Genomic DNA, 5,063 nt, shown 5'->3' with positions numbered 1-5,063 from the left:
CCACCTGCAGGTGGGAGGGCAGACAGGGATCATCGGGAGCAACTCAGGAACCTCCCAGAGCCAGTGTCCCCCAAGACTTCCCACTTGCTGAGGCCATAGTCAGGTCCGTCATACCTGAAGGCTTTCTCTTGGCTGTCTTCCACTCATGGGGGCCCCTGACTGGCACCTGGACACAGACTGGCACCCATGTCCCCTGAGTTATGTACTCTTGGCTCGTTGGGGACACTGACATATATCTGTTCCCTCTACACAGGCCACAGCAGGTATGTGCAACTGCCTGACGGGGCACAAAAAGGCAGTAATGGTTCATGCCTGTAGAGCACTTGCTTTGTGCCAAGCCGTGGGCCGAACTTGATTTTATTAACCCATTTCATCCTGACAATATCCCTAAGAGGCAGGTGTTACCAACAGCCCTACGTGAAGAAACTGAGGCACAGAGAACACAAGCAACTTGTTCAAATTCATCCAGCTAGGAAATGGCAGAGCTAGGGTCTGAACCCAGGCAATCTGGCTGCTTCAGAAGTCTGTGCTCCTAACCATTTCAGTGTGCCGCCTGTCACTTGATCCAGAGGACACGCTTCCTTGCACTGTCACTGTCCAGACAGCACACACACTCATACACATACACACACATGCACAGGAACACAGTCACAGAAAAGAAGGTGACTGGGCTGTGATGTGAGCCTCTCTCCACCCCCACCCCCACCCCTCTGGGCTGCCTGGCATGGCCAGCCATCGTGGGAAGGAGTGGGCAGCTGAAAGTCCTGAGGGACAGCTGCCCACTCTTCTCTGCACCCAGGCCTGCCAGGTATAGCCATCTCCCCAGATCCTGGCAGGGAGCAGGCAGGGGCACGTCTGGGGCAAGAGCTTATACCCAGTGCTGCCACGGGGCCGTGCATGAGCACACGCACGCGCACAAAAACACACACAGAGGCACACACGTCATCACACAGTGGGACACGGAGCTACACCCCAGGGTTTCGCTGTCCCACTGGATGGGAGCCTGCTCCTCCCCCCCATAGCACCCAGTGTGAGACCAGCAAGCCCAGCCCCCCTTCTGGCCTGCACGCGTGCCCCCCCCCCACCACCACTGGGCTGCCTCTGACAGGGTGGCTGAGCTGGCCGGGGCCAGGGGTCCCCCAAATATGCCCTCTGACTCCAGGTGGGGGTAAGTGGGAGAAGGTCAAAGAAAGCAGGGCAAGCCCAGCAGGCCAACCTCACCCACTTCCTGAACAGTCATTACTGCCCGCCCCCTTTCAAGCTGCCCTGAGAAAAGAAAAGGGAAAAAACTTTACTCTGAAGTGACTAAGAGAAGCTGAGAGGCCAAAAGGGGGCCTCTGGGAGGGTGGGGGTGCCCAGGGCCCTAACCCAAACGCAATCAGAGATACCCCTGACTCAGTCTGCCAGCTCTCCCAGGACCCCTGATCTTGTGTTCTCCTACTCGAGGCCTGCTCCTCCTGTGGACCCTACAATCCCAGGCTGCTCCTTCTCTGGGCCAATCCTGGGGTCCTCACGGGCAGAGCTATAGGGCCCGGGGCTTCTCACACTGGGGCAGGGATCCAAGTGTCCAGGAGTTGGGCAGCTGCCACCACCTTCTCCCCACTGACCCGCTGGGCCACCGTCCTAGGGACCGAGATCCGGCCCCAGTCCTGCCCAAACACAAACCTTTGCATAACCCCCCCAGGGCCTACAACCATATTGCCTGGCACCCCTGGACCCTGCCTCCTGGTCCTGCCTCTTCACCCCAAAAGCCAAGCCTTTTTTTTTTTCCCCTGGGCCTACTCTCTTCCTGTCCACCCCACTTTGGATAACTCCCACCCAAGGCCCTGTGGGCCCTCACCTCCTTCAGAATCTAAGCAGGAACTCCTGAAGCCCAGGCCAGCCCAGGCCCTGGTTCTTCAGGGTCTCATCCCCTCTGCTCCCATCAGCCCTCCTGGCACCAGCTTCTCTGCCACTCTCTCTCCCGTCCTGTCACCACCTCTACCTCTGCCTCTCTCCTCACAGGCCCTAGGCCCCCCCTCCTCAGCCACCCCATCCTTGTCACCCTCATCTATCTCTGTCACCCCTTCCTCCAAGTCACTCTCCTGTCAGCCATCTCTGGACCTGTCACCTTTTCTCTCCATCACCTCTCCTTGTCACCCCTCCAACTCTGTCCCCTCCCTCTCCCTGTCACCCTGATCTAGTCCTGTCACCCCTCCATTCCTGTTACCCATTCTCTGCCCACCATCCCCTCTCCGTCACCCCTTTTCTGTCACTGTTCCTCCCCACCACTTCATCCACTCTATCCTCCTTTCCCACCATCCAACCCACCTTTTTTCCCCTGTACCCCCTCCCCGTCCCTGCCACCTGTCCCCTCTCGGCCCCCCGCACCCCCAATCCCCCCCCCCCCCGTCCGCCCCCGCCCCCCCCCCCCCCCCCGGGCCCGGCAGGGTTTCGGGGCGGGGGGCCTTGGCCCCAGCTCGGTCCGGTCCGGTCCCTCCCCGCCCCCCCTCCGGCTCTCCCTCTCGATTCTCCCTTTTTTTTTTACTCCAACACACAAAATGGTGAATGGACCTGCAACAGCTGGAGCAGCCAGCCAATCACCGGCCACAACCCCGCTGACCGGCGCCGTCCTAAACCAATAGATATCCGCAGCCTGGTCGGCTCCGCCTCTCCACGACGAGCGACATTCGCCATGACCAATTCCGCCCACCCGGCAGCGCCAGGGGGCGGGGCCAAAGTCCAAGACCGTCCTCCCTCTGGGACCGACACCAACCTGAGCCTACGACCGCCTGATCTGCCTAGGGCCCTGCCCCACAACAAGTGATGGGCATCAGCCCTGACCAATCGCAAGCCGTCTTAGTGCAGAATGACGAATACAGTACCCAGTCGCCCTGCACTCTAGGCCGGAACCCAGCCTCTGGGAGGGACAGTAACCAATGAAGTGCAAGAAGGAAGGGCTAAGGGATAGGCTGTCCAATAAGCAGGCTAAGGAGGCGTGGCCTGGGCGTTTGTTGACCGGCTAGTCGCAATTCCTGCTGGGAATGGTAGTCTTCTTACGTCTCCGGCCCATAGTCAATAGTACAAAGCAGACTACAACTCCCATGTGACAGAGTGCCGTAGCACCAAAGAACCCGGGAGAGGAGAAAAAGTCGGACAGGGCAGTTCCTCTAAGTCTCCCTGCACACCGGGAGCATCTTAGACCCAGGGCCCCGACTCACCCGGATTCCCGACTCTGTCGTCGCTAGTGGCTCCTCTCAGTGGCGGCGGTAGCGGCACGAGGGGGAGGTGCGAGTAGCAGCCAACCGCCACCCGCAAGCCCCGCAGCCAATCAGCGGCGGCCGGGGCGGTGCAATGACCTCACCGGGTTCTACTCTGTTACCCCTCCCCCACGTGGTTGTTGCTGTCGGTAGCCGGGAGTAGGGAAGTTTGGGGTGGGGGGGAGGGGAGGCGAACGAGTGATGTCATCTTTCTCCCGCTTGATTGGCTGTAGGGTGGCCGGGACTATGACCAATCAACAGCTTCAGAAAGTCCGGCGCGGCCCCGCGGAAAGCCCTGTTGCCACCGGGAGGGGAGAGAACGTGCGCGTGTGGGGAGGCGCGCGTTGCAGTGGAGTAGTGAACGCGCACGGCCCGGGGCTTTGGGACCCGGGGGGACAAGTCTTGTCTTCCAAGACTTTGGCAATTAGGGCGGTGCAGTTTTCTGGCAGCTCGGGGCACGGGTTGGGAAAATGCGGCGCTTCGTGGGGCTTCACACCAGATTCCCTTCACACTACGTTCTGTGGAGAGGTGCTTTGTGGGTGTTCGCACTTGGCGGGAGCGAGACTTTTCTAAGGTCTCGGGGTGGGGGGCGCGTTCACACGAGGTGGGGAGGAGAGGGATATGCCCCATCGGTTGTAGATTCCCGCAGCCCAGACACAGAGTTTACACCAGGTGTGAAGCTGTCTGCAGTGCACACATACTCTCCCGTTGCATTTGCCAGAGATAGACGGTAATGGGGAGCAGTGAACGTGGGCCTCAGCCGAGGCTTCCGCTGCCTGTGATGGGTTCCCCGTATGCACACGGGATTCACACCAGTTGTGAAGAAAACCCACCCAGCCGCTTGCAGGCGCCATGCTCTGCAACATTCCCGCGACCAGTGACATATGGCCAGTTCACCGCGGGGCTGGGAAGAAGTATCAATTGTCCAATGGGGTTCCTTGAGTTTGAAGGAGATTGGCTGGGAGATCTGCTTTGAGAGAGGGGGAAATTCCACTGTCTGCAAGTTCACACTGAGAAGGATTCTTACACAATCTCTTACACTGTTTTATATTATGACTTGCATGTACTATTTTATAACCATGGTATTTTATACTATTTAAATAACATTCTAGAAGAGTGTGCACTTAAACATTGAGCAGGCTTTGTGGGAACTTTTACAGGGCAGTTGAGACTGGGTCCGTGGAGTAGGTGCTGGGTCTGAGGGAAGTTTATACTCATCAGAAGGTTCCCATTGCCTACTTATGTAGACCTACCTTGGAGAACGGTTCACCCTGTCACAAAAGGGGCTCGTAGTACATGCAATATTCCCTGTTCTTCTTCACTTTGTCGTGGATAGGAGACATCATACTGTCCTCGGGGAGACACACCTGGGTGGGAGTTCGCATTGCCCATGGGAGACTCTGCTGGGTTAGAGGGAGACTTCCATTGATGGGGATGGTGTTTCACGGTCCACAGTCAGTTCACATCAGGTTCGAGGGAGAATCCCACTGTCCGTGGGGATGTCTGTCTTGTCCACGAAGGAACTCATCCTGCCTAGGAAGTACTCGGCTGTGGTGAAAAGGGCCTCTGCTGTCCCATTCAGGATTGTCTTGGCTGTGGCGAGTTTACAATGTCCACAAAGGAGGGGCACCCAGGTGGCTCAGTCGATTAAGCGTCCTACCCTTGGCTCAGGTCGCGATCACAGGGTCATGGCATTGAACCCCACATCAGGCTCCATGCTCTGTGCGGATGGAGCCTGCTTGTCCCTCTCCCTCCGCTCCTCTCTCCCTTTCTCTCTCATAAATAAATAAAATCTAACACACAAACAAAACAAAAACAAAAGCC

The sequence above is a fragment of the Enhydra lutris genome, unplaced genomic scaffold, assembly GCF_002288905.1.
Source record: "Enhydra lutris kenyoni isolate GAN:26980312 unplaced genomic scaffold, ASM228890v2 scaffoldscaffold110, whole genome shotgun sequence".
NCBI classification, from domain to species: domain Eukaryota; kingdom Metazoa; phylum Chordata; class Mammalia; order Carnivora; family Mustelidae; genus Enhydra; species Enhydra lutris.
This window is presented reverse-complemented; position numbering follows the sequence as displayed.